This window comes from Ranitomeya imitator, chromosome 8, assembly GCF_032444005.1.
Source record: "Ranitomeya imitator isolate aRanImi1 chromosome 8, aRanImi1.pri, whole genome shotgun sequence".
NCBI lineage: Eukaryota > Metazoa > Chordata > Amphibia > Anura > Dendrobatidae > Ranitomeya > Ranitomeya imitator.
The window spans coordinates 113,405,263-113,426,882 of NC_091289.1; positions in this window are offsets into that span (position 1 = coordinate 113,405,263).

Here is a 21,620-nt window from a genome sequence, read left to right on the forward strand (position 1 = left end):
AAGCGGGAGGCGAGTTAGAGTCGGGACAGGAGCGGCAGTGGACAAGGTAGCTGCAGCAACACTAGCAGCCTGAACAGCGACAGCAGTAACATCCACAGCTGAGGTTGAACGCTCAAGAGCCGCCAACCTTCCCTCCAGCTGCTGGATGTACCGCTGTGAACGCTGATCGTCCATCATTTACTAGCCAGACCCTGGCGCTAGTATTCTGTTAGGACTGGCGGAACGCACCAAGAAAGGTGATATAGATGCATTCGCAGTCCGGGGTCCACCGTGCAGGTGAAAACCTGCTGCTAGTAAATACAGACTATATGGCGGTACACTAAAGTATATACACGTGGGTTCAACCTCACCCAGCGTGAAAGGAGCAATCCTGTTGAGTCACAGGATCGCGGTACCGCACCTAAAGCGCAAGCGAGTAGTCAGCGTACTTAACCCCAACTGGGATTGAAGTCCGATTCGACCCTCGCTGGCACTACACCACAACTGGGTGTGTAAAGAAACTAAGTATAAATATATAAATGCACAGGAGTGCGAGCAATGCCGCACTGACGGACGCCACCAACCACACTGGCTTGGGTATGGAAAGCGCAAGGCAAGCGCACGGCGCCGTACAGGCGGACACAGCAAGAGGACGCTGTAATGTGTGTATCGTGCAGATGATTAGTCGGGCGCTAGATAGCTACCAACATCCGCGAGCAGACAACAACTCTAGGGAGGGATATTTAGGAGCTTTCATCCATCGACATACATTCATCTACACACACACATATAACATTATGAGACAATACTAGCGCATGGCCGTGCGGTCATGCGCAGTTTATATAGTTGCAGCACAGGAAGTGGCTACAGCACTTTTGCCCTTCCAAGACCTGCCAAGAGGACCAATGGAATGTGCTGCAGAGCCTGAGCACGTGACCCTCGATCTCCAATGGGAGATCTTACCCTGGGCATGCTCAGTACGTGCAGACAAGGACTTAGTCCCAGAGAAGTCCGCTCGCTGCTGACCAGCACAGACTTTAATGGCAGAGACTGGAGAAGCAGCAGCAACTCTTCGCACAGAGTCAGACTGAGCGAGACGCTGGGATCGACGTCCCTGCTGAGCAGACTCCACTGCGGCTGGAGGAGAATGGGAGACCGCAGCGGAGACGGATCGAGATTCCCCCTGTGCAGCAGAGGAAACTCGACTCCTAACATGTATGATGCTAGTTAAAATAGTTAGGGGCCGTGTCCTATATTTACACCAGTAAATACTTTGCGCCAAATTACTATGTCTGAAAGTCAGCAGAGGAGCCCACCCCTGTACCTAAGTATGCCACCCTTTTTTTTGTTTGTTTTGTTGTTTTGCGAGACATTAAAATCTATTTATTTTTTGGGAGTACTAACTGTGTCAGACACTCCTTCAAATTGTCCTCCGCTGACCACACCAATGCTGGCTGTGTACCCCTACCACATAATTGAAGCTGCATTGAGCCTATTTTGTTGTTTGAGGCCTACTAAGTCTGTCTGCGGTCCCTCATTCAAATTGTCCTCCGCTGACCACACCAATGCTGCCTGTGTACCCCTACCACATAATTCTAACTGCATTGAGCCAATTTTTTTTATTTTAGGCCTACTAAGTATACCTGCGGTCCCTCCTTCAAATTGTCCTTCGCTGACCACACCAATGCTGCCTGTGTACCCCTACCACATAATTCTAACTGCATTGAGCCAATTTTTTTTAATTTTAGGCCTACTAAGTCTGTCTGCAGTCCCTCCTTCCAATTGTCCTCCGCTGACCACAACAATGCTGCCTGTGTACCCCAACCACATAATCAAAGTTGCACTGAGTCTATTTTGTTGTTTTAGGCCTACTAAGTCTGTCTGCGGTCCCTCCTTCAAATTGTCCTCCGCTCACCACACCAATGCTTCCTGTGTACCCCTACCACATAATCGAAGCTGCATTGAGCCTATTTTGTTGTTTGAGGCCTAATAAGTCTGTCTGTGGTCCCTCCTTCCAATTGTCCTCCGCTGACCACACCAATGCTGGCTGTGTCCCCCTACCACATAATCGAAGCTGCATTGAGCATATTTTTTTATTTTAGGCCTACTAAGTCTGTCTGCGGTCCCTCCTTCAAATTGTCCTCCGCTGACCACACCAATGCTGCCTGTGTACCCCTACCACATAATCGAAGCTGCATTGAGCATTTTTTTTATTTTAGGCCTACTAAGTCTGTCTGCGGTCCCTCCTTCAAATTGTCCTCCGCTGACCACACCAATGCTGCCTGTGTACCCATGTAACCTTTTTTAAACCTGCAGCGAGACAACTTTGTGGTGTAAGGCCTAGTAGCAGTGTCTGTCTGCGCCACCCAATGCAGCTGTCCTCCTCTGAAAAAAAAAAAAAAAGCTGCAATTGTCTGGTTTTCAGCCTGTCAGAATTTTAAAACTGCATTGGGGCCACATGTTTCGTTGGGGTCTACAAACTCTGTCTTCCGCTCCAAGGTGTTCTCCATGTTGCCTCTCACTAGCTTCTATCTTGAAGCTCTCGTTAAGTAGTTGTTGAAACAGCACTGCATTAGGCCTACAAGTTGGTTCTGGGTTCTAGAGACGGTGTCTGCCGCTCCAAGGTGTTCTCAAGGTTGCTTCTCCCTAGCTTCTATCTTGAAGCTCTTGTTAAGTAGTTGTTGAAACAGCACTGCATTAGGCCTACAAGTTGGTTCTGGGTTCTAGAGACGGTGTCTGCCGCTCCAAGGTGTTCTCAAGGTTGCTTCTCCCTAGCTTCTATCTTGAAGCTCTCGTTAAATAGTTGTTGAAACAACACTGCATTAGGCCTACAAGTTGGGTCTGGGTTGTAGAGACGGTGTCTGCCGCTCCAAGGTGTTCTCATGGTTGCCTCTCCCTAGACTCTATCTTGAAGCTCTCGTTAAGTAGTTGTTGAAACAACACTGCATTAGGCCTACAAGTTGGGTCTGGGTTGTAGAGACGGTGTCAGTGGCTCCAAGGTGTTCTCAAGGTTGCCTCTCCCTAGCTTCCATCTTGAAGCTCTCGTTAAGTAGTTGTTGAAACAACACTGCATTAGGCCTACAAGTTGGGTCTGGGTTGGAGAGACGGTGTCTGCCGCTCCAAGGTGTTCTCAAGTTTGCCTCTCCCTAGCTTCTATCTTCAAGCTCTCGTTAAGTAGTTGTTGAAACAACACTGCATTAGGCCTACAAGTTAGGTCTGGGTTATAGAGACCGTGTCTGCCGCTCCAAGGTGTTCTCCAGGTTGCCTCTCCCTAGCTTCTATCTTGAAGCTCTCGTTAAGTAGTTGTTGATACAACACTGCATTAGGCCTACAAGTTGGGTCTGGGTTGTAGAGAAGGTGTCTGCCGCTCCAAGGTGTTCTCCAGGTTGCCTCTCTCTAGCCTCTATCTTGTAGCTCTCGTTAAGTAGTTGTTGATACAACACTGCATTAGGCCTACAAATTGGGTCTGTGTTCTACAAACGGTGTCTTCCGCTCCAAGGTGTTCTCCAGGTTGCCTTTCCCTTGCTTCTATCTTCAGGCTCTCGTTAAATTGTTTTTAATATAACATTGCATTTGGCCTACCTGTTTTTTTTTTGGCCCTACTAACGGTGTCTGCCGCTCCATGCTGTTCTCCTCCACTGAACAAACCAGTGCCGCCTGTTTACTTCTGTTACCAATTTTGAACTGCATTTAGCCTACTTACTAGTGTTGAGCATTCCGATACCGCAAGTATCGGGTATCGGCCGATACTTGCGGTATCGGAATTCCGATACCGAATTCCGATACTTCCCGTGTATCGGATACCGGAATCGGAAGTACCCAGAATTCAAACTGCACGCAGCAGCCAATGAGGAATGAATGGAAGTGTGGGCACATCCTGTTTAGCATGGTGGGTATGTAAGTACTGGCAAGGCTGTGATTGGCTGCTGAAATGATGTCACTCTGCACTATAAAAAACGCTGCAGCCATTTTGCGCTCACTCTGCTGTGATTTCAGTTAGGGACAGGACGCTGTGTTCTAACTGAGGGCCAGTTGAGATAGCTAATTGCTTTATTTTGCTTTCCCAAGGCTAATTTAGCAAAACGCTGTGTGTTGTTCACTGTTCACCTTGCTCTTGCCTTGCAGCGCTGTTTTAACAGCGTTCTGCAAAGTCTCTGTGTGTGTGTGTGTGTGCAGCTCACTCTGTAGTCTGTGTGCAGCCATATACCCGGTTGTATTCAGCTCAGGGGGGTTCACACTGCCTCACACAGTTCTATCCATTGTCCTTTTTTGCTCATAGTGCAGCCTGCTGCACATTTTTTCTAAAATTTCCTATTAGTGTTTTTCCACCCGTCTCCAGCTAAATTGTGGAAAAACACTACATAGGATAACCTAGAGGGGGGTTTTTGGGCCTTGCAGCGCCGTTTACGGCTGTCTGCACAGTCTCCGTGTGAGCGCAGCTCACCCTGTAGTCTGTGTGCAGCCACATCCGGTTGTATACAGCTCAGGGTAAGTCACTGCCTCATACCGTGAAAAAACTTTTACTTTTCTTCAAATAGTGCAGCCTGCTGAAATTTTTTCCAAAAATTTCCTATTAGTGTCTTTCCACCCGTCTCCAGCTAAATAGTGGAAAAACACTACATAGGATAACCTAGAGGAGGGTTTTTGGGCCTTGCAGCGCCCTTTACGGCTGTCTGCACGGTCTCCGTGTGAGCGCAGCTCGCCCTGTAGTCTGTGTGCAGCCACAGCCGGTTGGATTCAACTCAGGGTACGTTACTGCCTCATACCTTGAAAAAAATTTTCCTTTTTTTCAAATAGTGCAGCCTGCTGAAATTTTTTCCAAAAATTTCCTATTAGTGTCTTTCCACCCGTCTCCAGCTAAATAGTGGAAAAACACTACGTAGGATAACCTAGAGGAGGGTTTTTGGGCCTTGCAGCGCCGTTTACGGCTGTCTGCACGGTCTCCGTGTGAGCGCAGCTTGCCCTGTAGTCTGTGTGCAGCCACAGCCGGTTGGATTCAGCTCAGGGTGCGTTACTGCCTCATACCTTGAAAAATTTTTTCCTTTTTTTCAAATAGTGCAGCCTGCTGAAAATTTTTCCAAAAATTTCCTATTAGTGTCTTTCCACCCGTCTCCAGCTAAATAGTGGAAAAACACTACATAGGATAACCTAGAGGAGGGTTTTTGGGCCTTGCAGCGCTGTTTACGGCTGTCTGCACGGTCCCCGTGTCAGTTAAACTCGCTTGTAGTCCAATCTGCAGAAAAAATAGAAAAGTTCACCAAACACCACTTAACACTTGTGTAGGCCACATTTTATAAATAATAAAGTCTAGTCCACACTTTACAACATTAGTGTTTCTTACACCTGTTAGGAGGAGCATTTCAGGAATAAGCACACTAAGGCCTTAGTACTTTTCTGCTTATCTTTATCTGTCAACCAAGATGAAGAGGGCAGGGAGTAAGGCACGTGGGCGTGGGCGCGGAGCAGGGAGAGGAGCAGGGAGAGGACGTGGTGATTCTGTGCCTGCTGCGGGCACCGGTGACTCATCATCACTCAGTTTCAGCAGGGAACAGTCCTTCATGCGCAGCTTTGTCGGAGAGCGCCGTGCACCGCTGCTGCGTGAAGATCAAATTGAAGCCGTTGTCGGATGGATGGCAGCTAACGCATCGGCATCGGCTTCAATTAGTGCCACATCCTCTCAGGCACAGACCACTGGAGAGCAGCCATCTGTCTCTTCACCACCTGCCAAATTGGCCAGGCAGTCAGAGAGCCCAGGACAGGAGCCGTCTCTACTTCTGTTCTCTGAATCTCTTGGCTTGGAAACAGGGGGCCAGCCAAGCAGCATTGGAGAAATGGAAGAAGAGGCAGTGTGCAGTGATGCCCAACAGCTTTGTCTCTCTGACTCTGAAGAGGCGGGTGGGCCAGTGCCTCCGGTTACCACAGCGCAGTACGCATCTGATGATGAAACTCAGGTGCCGCTTTCTGGTGCGTACTGTGCTGCTGAGACTACCCAGGAGGAGCAGTTGGTGGCAGAGGGTAGTGGAGATGATGAGGTCGTTGACCCATCGTGGCGTGAGGAACAGGAAGGTGGTGGGAGCAGCTCTGAGGAAGAGATTCCCCTTACGGGCCAAAGAGGGAGAGGGAGGGGGAAGACTGCGGAGCCTGTAGCCTACACTTTGGCACCCGTTAGGAGCCTGTCTCTTTCAAAAGCCAAAAAGGGCGCTCCCAAGACTTGCAGTGCCTGGTCCTTTTTTGACACAGTTGCAGATGACATTTGTTTTGTCAAATGCAAGCTGTGTCATCAGAAAGTCAAAAGAGGTAAAAGTGTCAGCAACCTCAATACCACAAATATGTGGAAACATGTGCGGACCAGGCACGCGGTGGAGTTACAAAAACACACTGAAGACGTAGGCCAACCAACAGCGGCAGCTACCACCTCTTCAGCTCGTGTTGCTTCTTCCTCCAGCTCACGCACAGCTGGTTTGGCTTCCTCCCAGGATCGCCATGGAAGAACCTCTGGCACTGTTGTCCAGAGACCGAGTGTAATTCCACCCACAGCACCACATTCCCAGTCATCCTCACACTCCCAGTCTACTCTACAGCCATCGGTAGTACAGGCATGGGAGAAAAGGCGGGCATTCTCGGTCAACCACCCCCGAGCACAGGCTCTGAATGCAGGCATTGCCAAACTTTTGTCCCTGGAAATGCTCTCATTCAGGCTGGTGGAGACTGACAGCTTCCGTGACTTGATGACATTGGCAGTCCCACAGTACAAGGTGCCCAGCCGCTTTTACTTCAGCAGGCAAGCTGTCCCTGCCCTGCACAAGCATGTTGAGGGACACATAAAACACGCGCTACTGAACGCCGTCAGTAGCAAGGTCCAACTCACCACCGATGCGTGGACCAGTCAACATGGACAGGGGCGATACATTTCACTCACTGCCCATTGGGTTAATGTTGTTGAGCCAGGTACAGATCATGCGAGTGGCGCAGGACGTGTCCTGCCCACTCCAAGGATTGCCCAGGCATGAGTAAGACCCGTTGTGGTCGAAACGCGTAGCCGTTCTCTGCACAATCACTTATTCTGTCTGCCATCTGTAAGGATTGTCCTGTTTTTATTACGTTGGATCAATAAAGAAAAAGTTTTTTACCATTTATCTGGAGCTGGAGTATACACATGGTTGGATCTGCTGCTTCTTGCAGTCCCGGGTCGGGATTTACTTTCGTGCTCCACATCTGATGGTCTGGTTGGTGAGCTGGCTGCGGCTTTTGTTAGCCATTTTTCTTTTTTTGGCGTTAAGGGATGATGTTGTGGAAGACGTGGAGGATGAGGAGTCACCTTTTCCATTAGCTTCTGGAGAGTCAGCGCCACGTGGTTCCTCACAAAGGGGTACGCAGGGGCCACTTTGTGAGGAGGATGAGGAGGAGTCAATGGAGGAGGAAGAGCTCTGTCCAGAGGAGGGAGTGACACAATTGTCCAGTGGTCAGTGTGTACAGCGAGGGTGGGGTGATGACGAGCGGGCAGAGATAATGTCTCAAGCAGGGGACAGCGTTTCTGGGCCAGTTGGCAGTCTGCAGCACATGGTGGATTTCATGCTGCAGTGCCTGAGAAACGACCGCCGCATCGACCACATTCTCAACATGCCTGATTATTGGGTGTTCACCCTCCTCGATCCTCGCTACCAGGACAACGTCCAAAACCTCATCCCAGCGTTGACCCGGGAGCGTAAAATGCGGGAGTACCACGACACACTGGTGAATTCCATCATCTTCTCCAGTCCAACTGAGAGGAGTGCTGCTAGTGCTTTACAAAGCAGCTCAGTGCGTCAAGGCAGTGGGGGAGGCTCTGCACAAAGAGGGAGCAGAAGCAGTGCCTCTGCCCAAGGCAAGCCCAGTATGGCACAACTGTGGCAAACTTTTGTGTGCCCGCCCCAAATGTCTACACCATCACCGGCGGCTCCAGTCAGCAGGAGGCAACGGTTCCGTCAGATGGTGACAGACTACATGGCTTGCCCTCTTACTGTACTCCCAGACGGCTCTTCCCCGTTCAAGTTTTGGGTCTCTAAGCTGGATACATGGCCAGAGCTAAGCCAGTATGCATTGGAGGTGCTGGCTTGCCCTGCGGCTAGTGTCTTATCGGAACGTGTCTTTAGTGCCGCAGGTGGTGTACTAACAGACCGTCGCATGCGACTATCCTCCGATAACGTTGACCGGCTTACTTTCCTGAAAATGAACCAGGCCTGGATCTCGCAGGAATTTGCCACTCCTCTGCCTGATTAAGTAATTGGGTGTCATCCAGGTCTCCTGATGTGTTCATCTTTCTACCAACTGAACTGCTATTCCTGGGCTCCAACACCGCCAGTTGCGGCTCAGAAGTGCAGGCTGCACAGTCAAAACATACGACCCAGTGTTATTGGGTTTCAGTAACGTCAGCTGATCCCCAGCTGTGTAGCCGGCAATGTGTCATGCGACCGCCACGCTGGCACAACAACCTAAATGTAAGGGAACCTGTCCCCCCCCCTGGCGTTTGTTACTGAAAGAGCCATCTTGTGCAGCAGTAATGTTGCACAAGGGAAAGGTAGATCTTTTAGTTTAGCTCCTTGCACACGCAGAACTTAACACTTATAAAATGTGTTCACTGATACCGTTATACCGTCCCGTAGCTGGGACTTTCCTTCATAATGTGACGCAGCACAGCCATCATTCCTACCCCCTTGGTGCCATGCGCTGCCTCCTCAGCGTTGTTTTAAGCTGTCATGGAGCCTGCGCTGTTCTGTTATCCCTTGGCCATGGCCAATTTGCGCTGCCTGTCTTCTGACATAATTTGGTGTCAGGCTGGCTGCACCTGTTCGCCCGCGCTGCCCGAGAACCCGCCTCGCAGTGTCTTCTGATTGAATCACACTGCGAGCCTGGGATCCATGGGCATGCGCAGTGCATATCTTCACCTCGGGCTCTCGCTCCTCTCCCTCCGCCTTCTTTAGACTGTTCGCCGTCAGCTGATCCCTAATAGCATGCCACGGCCGTGACGCCGCACAGTCTGAAGAAGAGGGAAGGAGGGGAGTGAGAGGCGAGGATATGCACTGTGCATGCCCATGGATCCAAGTCCCGCAGTGGGATTACATTAGACGACACTGCGAGGTGAGATCTGGAGCAGCGTGGACGCACAGGCACTGACAGCCTGACACCAAATAATGTCAGAAGACAGGCAGCGCAAATTGGGCATGGCCAAGGGATAATAGACCAGCGCAGGCTCCATGACAGCTTAAAACAACGCTGAGGAGGCAGCGCCCGGCACCAAGGGGATAGGAATGACAGCTGTGCTGCGTCCCATTACGAAGGAAATTCCCACCTCCGGGACGGTTTTACGGTATAAGGGGACACATTTTTAGTGTTTACTTCTGTGTTTGCAAGGAGCATAATTAAAAGAGCAACCTTTTCCTTTTGCATCCTTAGTGCTGCACAAGATGGCTCTTTCAGCTACAAACGTCTTGGGGGGGGGTTAAAGGTTCCCTTTAAACTTGCTCCAATCAGGCTTCGGCCTACACTCTGTTCCTCTGCTCCTCCTGCTGTCCCTGGGCTCTAACACCGCCAGTTGGTGCCTGGAAGTGCTGTCTGCACAGTCAACAGTCGCTCCTTTGTTATTGGGGTTCAGTAACGTCAGCTGATCCCCAGCTGTGTGTGTGGCAATACCTCCAATCTGCTCCTCCTGCTGTCCCTGGGCTCTAACACCGCCAGTTGGTGCCTGGAAGTGCTGTCTGCACAGTCAACAGTCGCTCCTCTGTTATTAGGGTTCAGTAACGTCAGCTGATCCCCAGCTGTGTGTGCGGCAATACCTCCAATCTGCTCCTCCTGCTGTCCCTGGGCTCTAACACCGCCAGTTGGTGCCTGGAAGTGCTGTCTGCACAGTCAACAGTCGCTCCTCTGTTATTGGGGTTCAGTAACGTCAGCTGATCCCCAGCTGTGTATCCGGCAACGTGTCATGCGACCGCCACGCTGGCACAACAGAAATGTAAGGGAACCTGTCCCCCCCCCCAGGCGTTTGTTACTGAAAGAGCCACCTTGTGCAGCACTAATACTGCACAAGGAAAAGGTCGCTCTTGAAATTATGCTCCTTGGAAACGCTGAACTACACACTCATGTAATGTGTCCCCTCACACCGTCCAACCGTCCCGGAGGTGGGACTTTCCTTTGTAATGTGACGCAGCACAGCCGTCATTCCTACCCCCTTGTCTCCGTGCGCTGCCTCCTTAGCGTTGTTTGATTCCGTCATGGACCCTGCGCTGTTATGTTATCCCTTGGCCATGCACAGTTTGCGCTGCCTGTCCTCTGACATCATTTGTTGTCGTCCTGGCTGCGCCTGTGCGTCCACGCTGCCCGAAATGCCACCTCGCAGTGTCGTCTAATGTGATCCCACAGTGGGCCTGGTATCCATGGCCATGCGCAGTGCGTATACTAGCCTCTCACTCCCCTTCTTCACGCTTCTTCAGACTAGGCGGCGTCAGCTGATCCCTAATAGCATGCCACGGTGGTGACGCCGCACAGTCTGAAGAAGCAGGAAGGAGGTGAGTGAGAGGCGATGATATGCACTGCGCATGCCCATGGATCCCTGGCCCGCAGTGGGATTACATTAGATGACACTGCGAGGTTGGATCTCGGGCAGCATTGACGCACAGGCACTGCCAGTCTGACACCTAAATGAAGTCAGAAGACGGGCACCGCTAACTGTGCATGGCCAAGGGATAACATTACAGCGCGGGCTCCGTGACAGAACCAAACAACGTTGAGGAGGTGGCGCACTGCACCAAGGGGGTGGGAATGACGGCTGTGCTGTGTCACATTACAAAGGAAAGTCCCACTTCCGGGACGGTTTAACGGTGTGAGGGGACACATTATATGAGTGTGTACTTCAGCGTTTGCAAGGAGCACAATTTTAGGAGCCACCATTTTCCATGTGCAGTATTACTGCTGTACAAGATGGCTCTTTCAGCAACAAATTCCTGGGGGGGGTTAAAGGTTCCCTTTCAACTTGCTCCACTGCAGGCTTCGGCCTACACTCTGCTCCTCTTTGATTCCCTGGGTTTCAACACTGTCAGTTGCCACCTGGAAGTGTTGTCTACACAGAAAAAACACTAGCTGATGTGTCAGTGGGGTTCGGCACCGCCAGCTGTTCCCCTGCTGTGTAGCCGGCATCGTGTCCAGCACAAGCCACGCTGGCACAACAGACCAAAAGCTGCCACCAGTGCAGGCTTCGGCCTACACTCTGCTCCTCTCCTCCTCCTGCTGACCCTGGGCTCTAACACCGCCAGTTTTTGCCCGGACATGCTAGCTGCACAGAGAAAAACACCAGCCAATGTGCACCTGAACTGAAATTAAAGGGACCCTGACCCCCACCCCCAGGTGTTTCTATGTATAACAGCCACCTTGTACAGCAGTACTGCTGCATTTGTACAAGGTGGCTGACTTTTTCTCCTTGCCCACGTTGAATTTAACACATACAAAATGTGTCTCATTACAGACCATTACAATGTCCCTGAGGTGTGACTTTCCTTTTTAATGACACGCAGCACCCCCCTTGGTAGCGCTGCCCGTCTTCTGACATCATTGGTTGGCTGCCTGTGCCTGTGCGTCCGCCCTGCCCGACACAACCCCCCTCGTTGTCTCATGTATTTTGACTGCGAGGGTGTGATTGATGGGCATGTGCAGTGCATATGTCCGCCTGTCTTAACTCATCTCCTTCCGCCTTCTTCAGACTGTGCGGCCTCATGGACGTGGCAGGCGATAAGGGATCAGCTGAGGCCGCCCAGTCTGAAGCAGGTGTAAGGACATGTGTGAGCGGCGAACATATTTACTGCGCAAGGCCACAAATCCCAGCTCTGCAGTGTGACTTTATTAAAAGACACTGCGGGTCTGGGATTCATGGCCATTGGTAACCGCACCGGCCAACATGAAATGAGGTGAGAAGACAGGCAGCGCTCACAGCGCATGGCCAAGGGATCACAATAGCGCAGACTCCTGTACAGCAAATAACAACACTCAGGAGGCTGCGCCCAGCACCAAGACGTTATTTTTGGATACCTGTGCTGGGTCTCCTTAAAAACACAAGTCACGCCTCCAATACAGTTCTACTGTACAATGGGCAAAATTGTGTACGTCTTTCATTCTGCGTGTGCAATGAGCAAAATTTAAAGAGCAACCTTTCACTTGTGGAGCATTACTGCTGCACAAGGTGTGGCTCTTCTACATTGTAACACTTGAGGGTGGGTTAAAGGTTACCTTTGAAATTGGTTCAATTAGGCTTCGGCCTACACTCTGCTCCTCCTGCAGACCCTGGGCTCTAACTACGCCAGTTGGGGCCCGGAAGTGCTGGCTGCACAGAGGAAAACACCCGCCATTGTGTCAGTGGGGTTCAGCACCACCAGCTGTTCCCCTGCTGTGTAGCCGGCAACGTGTCCAGCACAAGCCACGCTGGCACAACAGACCAAAAGCTGCCACCAGTGCAGGCTTCGGCCTACACTCTGCTCCTCTCCTCCTCCTGCTGACCCTGGGCACTAACACCGCCAGTTTCTGCCCGGACGTGCTAGCTGCACAGAGAAGAACACCAGCCAATGTGTTAGTGGGGTTCAGCACCGCCAGCTGTTCCCCTGCTGTGTAGCCGGCATCGTGTCCAGCACAAGCCACGCTGGCACAACAGACCAAAAGCTGCCACCAGTGTAGGCTTCGGCCTACACTCTGCTCCTCTCCTCCCCCTGCTGACCCTGGGCTCTAACACCGCCAGTTTCTGCCCGGATGTGCTAGCTGCACAGAGAAAAACACCAGTCAATGTGTCAGTGGGGTTCAGCACCGCCAGCTGTTCCCCTGCTGTGTAGCCGGAAACGTGTCCTGCACACGCCATGCAGGCACCTGAACTGAAATTAAAGTGAACCTGCCCCCCCCAGGTGTTTCTATGTATAACAGCCACCTTGTACAGCAGTACTGCTGCATTTGTACAAGGTGGCTGACTTTTTCTCATTGCCCACGTGGAACTCAACACGTACAAAATGTGTCTCATTAGAGACCATTACAATGTCCATGAGGTGTGACTTTCCTTTTTAATGACACGCAGCACCCCCCTTGTTAGCGCTGCCAGTCTTCTGACATCATTGGTTGGCTGGCTGTGCCTGTGCGTCCGCCCTGCCCAACACAACGCCCCTCGTTGTCTGATCTATTTTGACTGCGAGGGTGTGATTGATGGGCATATGCAGTGCATATGTTCGCCTGTCTTCACTCATCTCCTTCCGCCTTCTTCAGACTGTGCGGCCTTATGGCCGCGGCATGCAAGAAGGGATCAGCTGAGGCCGCCCAGTCTGAAGCAGGTGTAAGGACATTTGTGAGCGGCGAACATATTTACTGCACAAGGCCATGAATCCCAGCCCCGCAGTGTGAATTATTGAAAACACACTGGGGGTCTGGGATTCATGGCCATCGATAACCGCACCGGCCAACATGAAACGAGGTCATAAGACAGGCATCGCTCACAGCGCATGGCCAAGGGATATCAAGAGCACAGACTCCTGTGCAGCAAATAACAACGCTCAGGAGGCTGCGCCCAGCACCAAGGCGTTATTTTTGGACACCTGTGCCACGTCTCCTTAAAAAGACAAGTCACGCCTCCAATACAGTTCTACTGTACAATGGGCAAAATTGTGTACGTCTTTCATTCTGCGTGTGCAATGAGCAAAATTTAAAGAGCAACCTCTCACTTGTGGAGCATTACTGCTGCACAAGGTGTGGCTCTTCTACATTGTAACACCTGAGGGTGGGTTAAAGGTTACCTTTGAAATTGGTTCACTTAGGCTTCGGCCTACACTCTGCTCCTCTCCTCCTCCTGCTGACCCTGGGCTCTAACACCGCCAGTTTTTGCCCGGACGTGCTAGCTGCACAGAGAAAAACACCAGCCAATGTGTTAGTGGGGTTAAGCACCTCCAGCTGTTCCCCCGCTGTGTAGCCGGCATCGTGTCCTGCAAACGCAACGCAGACACAAAGCTGCCTCCAGTGCAGGCTTCGGCCTACACTATGCTTCCCCTGCTTACCCTTGGCTCTAACACCGCCAGTTGTGGCTCTAGGAAGACAATCTTGAATAGGCAACGCATCCGTGTTCCAGCACCGCCAGCTGGTTCTCGGCAGTGTTTTTGTCACGGGTACTCCCTTGTGCCCAGCCTGGTTCCAGCACCGTCAGCTGTTTCCGGGTACTATCAAACTCACTGAGACACCTATGCGTTGCCCCGTCGTGTTGCGGTCGGGTTAGCCAACTCCAGGGTGCCTCCAGTTTAGGAGCTTCCTATGTGGGCTGCGTGAATTGGCAGTCAAGGCTGGTTCTGTAGTGCCAGTAGGCCAAGCTCCCCCTGTAGGACTGTTGGGGTTCGGTAACTGCAGCTGCCTCGCGGCCTAGCTGTTCTCCCCTCTCCTGTGGACCTTGTGGTCCACCTCCTGGTTCCAGCACCGTCAGCTGGATCCAGGCAGAGCCTTTGGCTTAGGTGCCTCCTCCTGGGTATCCGAGTTCCGCCAACTCCAGGCGGTCCTTGGTAGTGCTTTTAAGCGCGGGCACCTACAGCTTAGTAACCGGGTTCCAGCACCGTCAGCTGGTCCTCGGTGCCATTGGCTCTTGCACACTGGGGCAACGCATCCGGGTTCCAGCACCGCAAGCTGGTTCTCGGCAGTGTTTTTGTCACGGGTACTCCCTTGTGCCCAGCCTGGTTCCAGCACCATCAGCTGTTTCCGGGTACTGTCAAACTCACTGAGACACCTATGCGTTGCCCCGTCGTGTTGCGGTTGGGTTAGCCAACTCCAGGGTGCCTCCAGTTTAGGAGCTTCCTATGTGGGCTGCGTGAATTGGCAGTCAAGGCTGGTTCTGTAGTGCCAGTAGGCCAAGCTCCCCCTGTAGGACTGTTGGGGTTCGGTAACTGCGGCTGCCTCGCGGCCTAGCTGTTCTCTCCTCTCCTGTGGACCTTCTGGTCCACCACCTGGTTCCAGCACCGTCAGCTGGTTCCGGGCAGAGCCTTTTGCTCTTGTACCTTCTGCTCCCCATACTGGTTCCAGTACCGTCAGCTGGTTCAGGGCAGAGCCTTTGGCTTAGGTGCCTCCTTCTGGGTATCCAAGTTCCACCAACGTCAGGTGGTCCTTGGTAGTGCTTTCAGGCATGGGTACCTCCTGCTTAGTAACCGGGTTCCAGTAACGTCAGCTGGTCCTCGGTAGTTCCATTGGCTCTTGGACCTTCGACTACCCATCCGGGTTCCAGTACCGTCAGCTGGTTCTCGGCATTGTCTTTTGCTCTTGTACCTTCTGCTCCCCATCCTGGTTCCAGTAATGTCAGCTGGTTCCGGGCAGAGCCTTTGGCTTAGGTGCCTCCTTCTGGGTATCCGAGTTCCACCAACGTCAGGCGGTCCTTGGTAGTGCTTTTTAGCACGGGTACCTCCTGCTTAGTAACCGGGTTCCAGTAACGTCAGCTGGTCCTCGGTAGTTCCATAGGCTCTTGAACCTTCGGGTAGCCATCCGAGTTCCAGTTCCATCAGCTGGTTCTTGGCATTTTCTCAGCCTTCTTGTACCCTCTGCTACATTTCCAAGTTGAAGACCCTAAAGTCGATGACCCGGAAGACCACCCCTAAGATGACGACGACACCAGAGACGACAACCAGTGAGATGACGACGACCCTGGAGATGATGACCCTGAAGACCACCCCGATGACGACGACGACGGCGGAGAAGACGACGGCGGAGACGACGACCCTGGAGACGACGACCCTGGAGACGACGACATGGAAGACCGAGAAGCAGAAGAACAAGAGGCTGCAGAACAAAGAGCAGAAGAACATTAAGCATAACACTTAATATCAGAGCAAAATATATTATCTAAATTATATGCAGAAGAAGACTAAGCAGTGTATGGAGGTGAGTCCGTTCCTCCTCGTGGTGCCCCTGGATAAAGTCTGATGCTGCAGGCCAAACTGAACGCGGACAAATGTAACTTTTGTGACAGGCAGAACGGAAGGTGTAATCTTCAAACTTTTATAGATAACAACTACGGGAATGCCTGTCACAAATGAGAATATGATGAAGAAGTAGAATAGGAAGAATAATAACAGTTGAATAAAATGAATATGTGGAATAGGAAGAATAAGAATAGTTGAATAAAACGAATATGAAGAATGTAATTAAAAAAAATAGGTAGAAGATGAAGAAGAAGATGAATAAGGTGAAGAAGAAGTTGATGTCAAAGATGCTGATGATGATGAAGATGAAAGTGTGGGAAAAGAAAAAAAAAAGAAGGGGAAGGGCGTGGAATAGTGAAACATCAATATCTGACAAAATAAAAAAAAATTTACATAGTCAATATCTTTGTCACTCCGAACGTCTTTAAAAAAAAAAAAAATCATGCTATTCTATTTGATTGGGCTAAACCTCTATGCCTTTAATGTCTCCGCCACCTCCCCAAATACATCCGGCATTATTCTTAGTTGTTTTCCTTCATGTAGAATGAACCTACAAGGAAAGAAAGGGTTTATTTTAATTCTGATATTTTGGTCCCATTGACTTGCATTGGGATCGGGTATCGGTATCGGCGATATCCGATATTTTTTGAATATCGGCCGATCCAATCCGATACCGATACTTTCCGATATCGGAAGGTATAGCTCAACACTACTACTTACTGATTTGGGCCTACTCACTGTGTCAGCCTCTCATTACAGTTGTACTCCACTGAACAAAGCAATGCCCCCTGGTTAGTCCTGTTACCAATTTTGAACTGCATTTAGCCCACTTTATTATTCGGGCCTATATCTGTGTTTCCTCCTCATCCTGCCAATTGCCCAGCCAGTGATAGATGAGTCTGCTGGTACATTGACCCAGAACGCTACATTCCCCGTGCACGCTACACAGCCAGAATGTGACCCTGCTGAAAGTCAGGTTCCCCTTCCCGCATACCATACCACCTTATACGGGGACAAAGAGGAAGGTGCAGATGAAAGTGCAGGCTCCTTCATCAGATGGGGGGGAACACTTGTTGGTGACGTCACTGGCACAGGGCCCCTCATAGTAAGCAAAAGTGTCGCTGCCGGTGGGAGGCGCCCCCGCCGTGCAAACACCGCCGTACTTTGAGGGGCCCTGTGGCAGTGCCAATGCCAACGAGTGCCCCCCCCCTGCTTGCTCAGGATCACAGCACTTGCAAAGTTGAAATACTTAACTCTCCCTGCTCCACTGCCGTGACATGGTCCACATTTCCTGGGCCCACTAAATGCTTGAACCAGCCCTACCCCCCACAACTTTAGCCAAATGACCCCCAATTTCCAATGTCTAACTATTATTATATGGTAAATTAAGATTGGCAAGCTTCAGTAACAAGAATGGATGTTTTTGCCATTAAAATGGGCACTGTAGGTGTTTTCCTGGCCCCCACTCACTGCCGACTATGCTTCCCCATTGACTTGCATTGAGTTACGTGTTTCGGTCGATCCCCGACTTTTCGCGAAAATCGGCTGATTTCACTCGAATCGACTTTGGAGATAGTCGGGTTTCGCAAAACCCGACTCGACCCAAAAAAAGGAAAAGTCAACCCTAGTGATTATCGTAAGGGTTGTGATTAGGATTAGGATTTGGTTGGGATTAGGGTTAGGGGTGCCTTGGGGTTAGGGTTGGAGCTAGAATTGGGGGGTTTCCACTGTTTAGGTACCTCAGGGGGTCTCCAAACACGACAGCCAGTTTTGCGCTCAAAAAGTCAAATGGTGCTCCCTCCCTTCTGAGCTCTGCCGTGCGCCCAAACAGTGGTTTACCCCCACATATGAGGCATCAGCGTACTCAGGATAAATTGGACAACATCTTTTGAGGTACAATTTCTCCTGTTACCCTTGTGAAAATAAAAACTTGGGGGCTACAAAATCTTTTTTCTGGAAAAAAAAATATTTTTTGTTTTCATGACTCTGCATTATAAAATTCTGTGAAGCACTTGGGCATTCATAGTTCTCTCCACACATCTAGATAAGTTCCATGGGGGGTCTAGTCTCCAAATGGGGTCACTTGTGATTTTTTTTTACTGTTTAGGTACATCAGGGGCTCTGCAAACGCAACATAACGCCCGCAGACCATTCTATCAAAGTCTGCATTCCAAAACGGCGCTCCTTCCCTTCCGAGCTCTGCAAAGCGCCCAAACAGTGGTCCCCCCACATAAGGGGTATCAGCCTACTCAGCATAAATTGCACAATAAATTTTGGGGTCCAATTTCTCCTCACCCTTGTGAAAGTAAAAATTTGGGGGTGAAAAGATCATTTTTGTGGAAAAAATATGATTTTTTTATTTTCATAGCTCTACATTATAAACTTCTGTGAAGCAGTTGGGGGTTCATAGTGCTCACCACACATCTAGATATGCTCCTTGGGGGGTCTAGTTTCCAAAATAGGGTCACGTGTGGGGGGTTTCTACTGTTTAGGTACACCAGGGGCTCTGCAAATGCAACATGACGCCCGCAGACCATCCCATCAAAGTCTGCGCTCCTTCCCTTCCGAGCCCCGATGGGTGCCCAAACAGTGCCCTTCCCCACATATGGGGTATCAGCATACTCAGGACAAACTGGTCAACAGATTTTGGGGTCCATTGTCTCCTGTTACCCTTGAGAAAATAAAAAATTGCAGGCTAAAAATTCATTTTTGAGGAAAAAAAAGGATTTTTTTATTTTCACGGTTCTTCTTTATAAATTTCTGTGAAGCTCTTGGGAGTTTAAAGTGCTCACCACACATCTAGATAAGTTCCTAAAAGGGTCTAGTTTCCAAAATGGGGTCACTTGTGGGGGATTTTCACTGTTTAGGCACATCAGGGGCTCTCTAAACGTGACATGGCATCCGAATGGCATTCCAGCCAATTCTACATTGAAAAAGTAAAACGGCATTCCTTTTTTAAGCTCTGCAGTGCGCCCAAACAGAGGTTTACCCCCACATATGGGGGATTGATGTACTCAAGAGAAATTTCTCAACAACTTTTGTGGTCTAATTTCTCCTGTTACCCTTGTGAAAATAAAAATTTTGGGGAAAAAAAATCATTTTTGTAGAAAAAATTTGATTTTTTATTTTCATGTCTCTACGTTATAAACTTCTATGAAGCACCTGGGGGTTAAAAGTGCTCACCACTAGTGTTGAGCGATACCGTCCGATACTTGAAAGTATCGGTATCGGATAGTATCGGCCGATACCCGAAAAATATCGGATATCGCCGATACCGATATCCGATACCAATACAAGTCAATGGGACATCAAGTATCGGAAGGTATTCTCATGGTTCCCAGGGTCTGAAGGAGAGGAAACTCTCCTTCAGGCCCTGGGATCCATAGGGATGTGTAAAATAAAGAATTAAAATAAAAAATATTGATATATTTACCTCTCCGGCGGCCCCTGAACTCAGCGCGGGTAACCGGCAGGCTTCTTTGTTCAAAATCAGCGCTTTTAGGACCTGAGAATCACGTCCCGGCTTGTGATTGGTCGCGGGCCACCCATGTGACCGCCACGCGACCAATCACAAGCCGCGACGTCACCGCAAGCTATTAGCGCGCTCATTTTTGAAAAATGAGCGCGTTAATGACTTTCAAAGACGTAGCGGCTTGTGATTGGTCGCGGCCACGCGACCAATCACAAGCCGCGACGTCACCGCAAGCTATTAACGCGCTCATTTTTAAAAATGAGCGCGTTAATGACTTTCAAAGACGTAGCGGCTTGTGATTGGTCGCGTGGCCGCGACCAATCACAAGCCGCGACGTCACCGCAAGCTATTAACGCGCTCATTTTTAAAAATGAGCGCGTTAATGGCTTTCAAAGACGTAGCGGCTTGTGATTGGTCGCGCGGCCGCGTGGCCGCGACCAATCACAAGCCGCGACGTCTTTGAAAGCCATTAACGCGCTCATTTTTAAAAATGAGCGCGTTAATAGCTTGCGGTGACGTCGCGGCTTGTGATTGGTCGCGGCCACGCGACCAATCACAAGCCGCTACGTCTTTGAAAGTCATTAACGCGCTCATTTTTAAAAATGAGCGCGTTAATAGCTTGCGGTGACGTCGCGGCTTGTGATTGGTCGCGTGGCCGCGACTAATCACAAGCCGCTACGTCTTTGAAAGTCATTAACGCGCTCATTTTTCAAAAATGAGTGTGCTAATAGCTTGCGGTGACGTCGCGGCTTGTGATTGGTCGCGTGGCGGTCACATGGGCGGCCCGCGACCAATCAGAAGCCGGGACGTGATTCTCAGGTCCTAAAAGCGCTGATTTTGAACAACGAAGCCTGCCGGTTACCCGCTCTGAGTCCAGGGGCCGCCGGAGAGGTAAATATATCAATATTTTTTATTTTAATTCTTTATTTTACACATCTCTATGTATCCGATACCTATACCCGATACCACAAAAGTATCGGATCTCGGTATCGGAATTCCGATACCGCAAGTATCGGCCGATACCCGATACTTGCGGTATCGGAATGCTCAACACTACTCACCACACATCTAAATAAGTTCCTTAAGGGGTCTAGTTTCCAAAATGGGGTCACTTGTGGGGGGTTTCCACTGTTTAGGCACATCAGGGGCTCTCTAAACGTGACATGGCATCCGATCTCAATTCCAGCCATTTCTGCATTGAAAAAGTCAAACGGCACTCCTTCTCTTCCAAGCTCTGTGGTGCGCCCAAACAGTGGTTTACCCCCACATATGGGGTATCAGCGTATTCAGGAGAAATTGCACAACACAATTTATGGCTAAATTTCTGTTTTTACACTTGTGAAAATAAAAAATATGGTTCTGAATTAAAATGTTTGCAAAAAAAGTTAAATGTTCATTTTGAGGGGTGCAGTTTTTAGAATGGTGTCACACTTGGTTATTTTCTATCATATAGACCCCTCAAAATTACTTCAAATGTGATGTGGTCCCTAAAAAAAAATGGTGTTGTAAAAATGAGAAATTGTTGGTCAACTTTTAACCCTTATAACTCCCTAACAAAAATAAAAATTTTTTTCCAAAATTGTGCTGATGTAAAGTAGACATGTGGGAAATGTTATTTATTAACTATTTTTTTTTACATATCTCTCTGATTTAAGGGCATAAAAATACAAAGTTTGAAAATTGCAAAATTTAAAAAATTTTCGCCATATTTCCGTTTTTTTCATAAATAATCGCAAGTAATATCGAAGAAATGTTACCACTAACAATAATCTCAGAATCAGCAGGTTCCGTTAAAGCGTTCCAGAGTTATAACCTCATAAAGTGACAGTAATCAGAATTGTAAAAATTGGCTCGGTCATTAAGAACCAAATTGGCTCTGTCACTAAGGGGTTAAAAAGGGCTGTGTAGACATTTGTAGCCACTGTATACAGTACATTACACTAATACATGACATACAATTTGCATGCAATACATGACACACGTAAAGTATAATATTTTTTTTACATAAGAAGTTTGAAGAAGGGGGAGTTTACTTTCAAAATGTTTCTCTGGCAGTCCATAGGTTGGTTGATTTGGTTCCTTTTTGTATTTGGTGGTGGTGGTCACCAACTTTCATAGAGCACCATGATTAGCTAGTATTATTATGACTTTTATATATTTTTATATTTTTTTACCTAAGTATTTTTAGTGATCTTTGGTGTTTCTGTGTTTTAACATAGTATTTT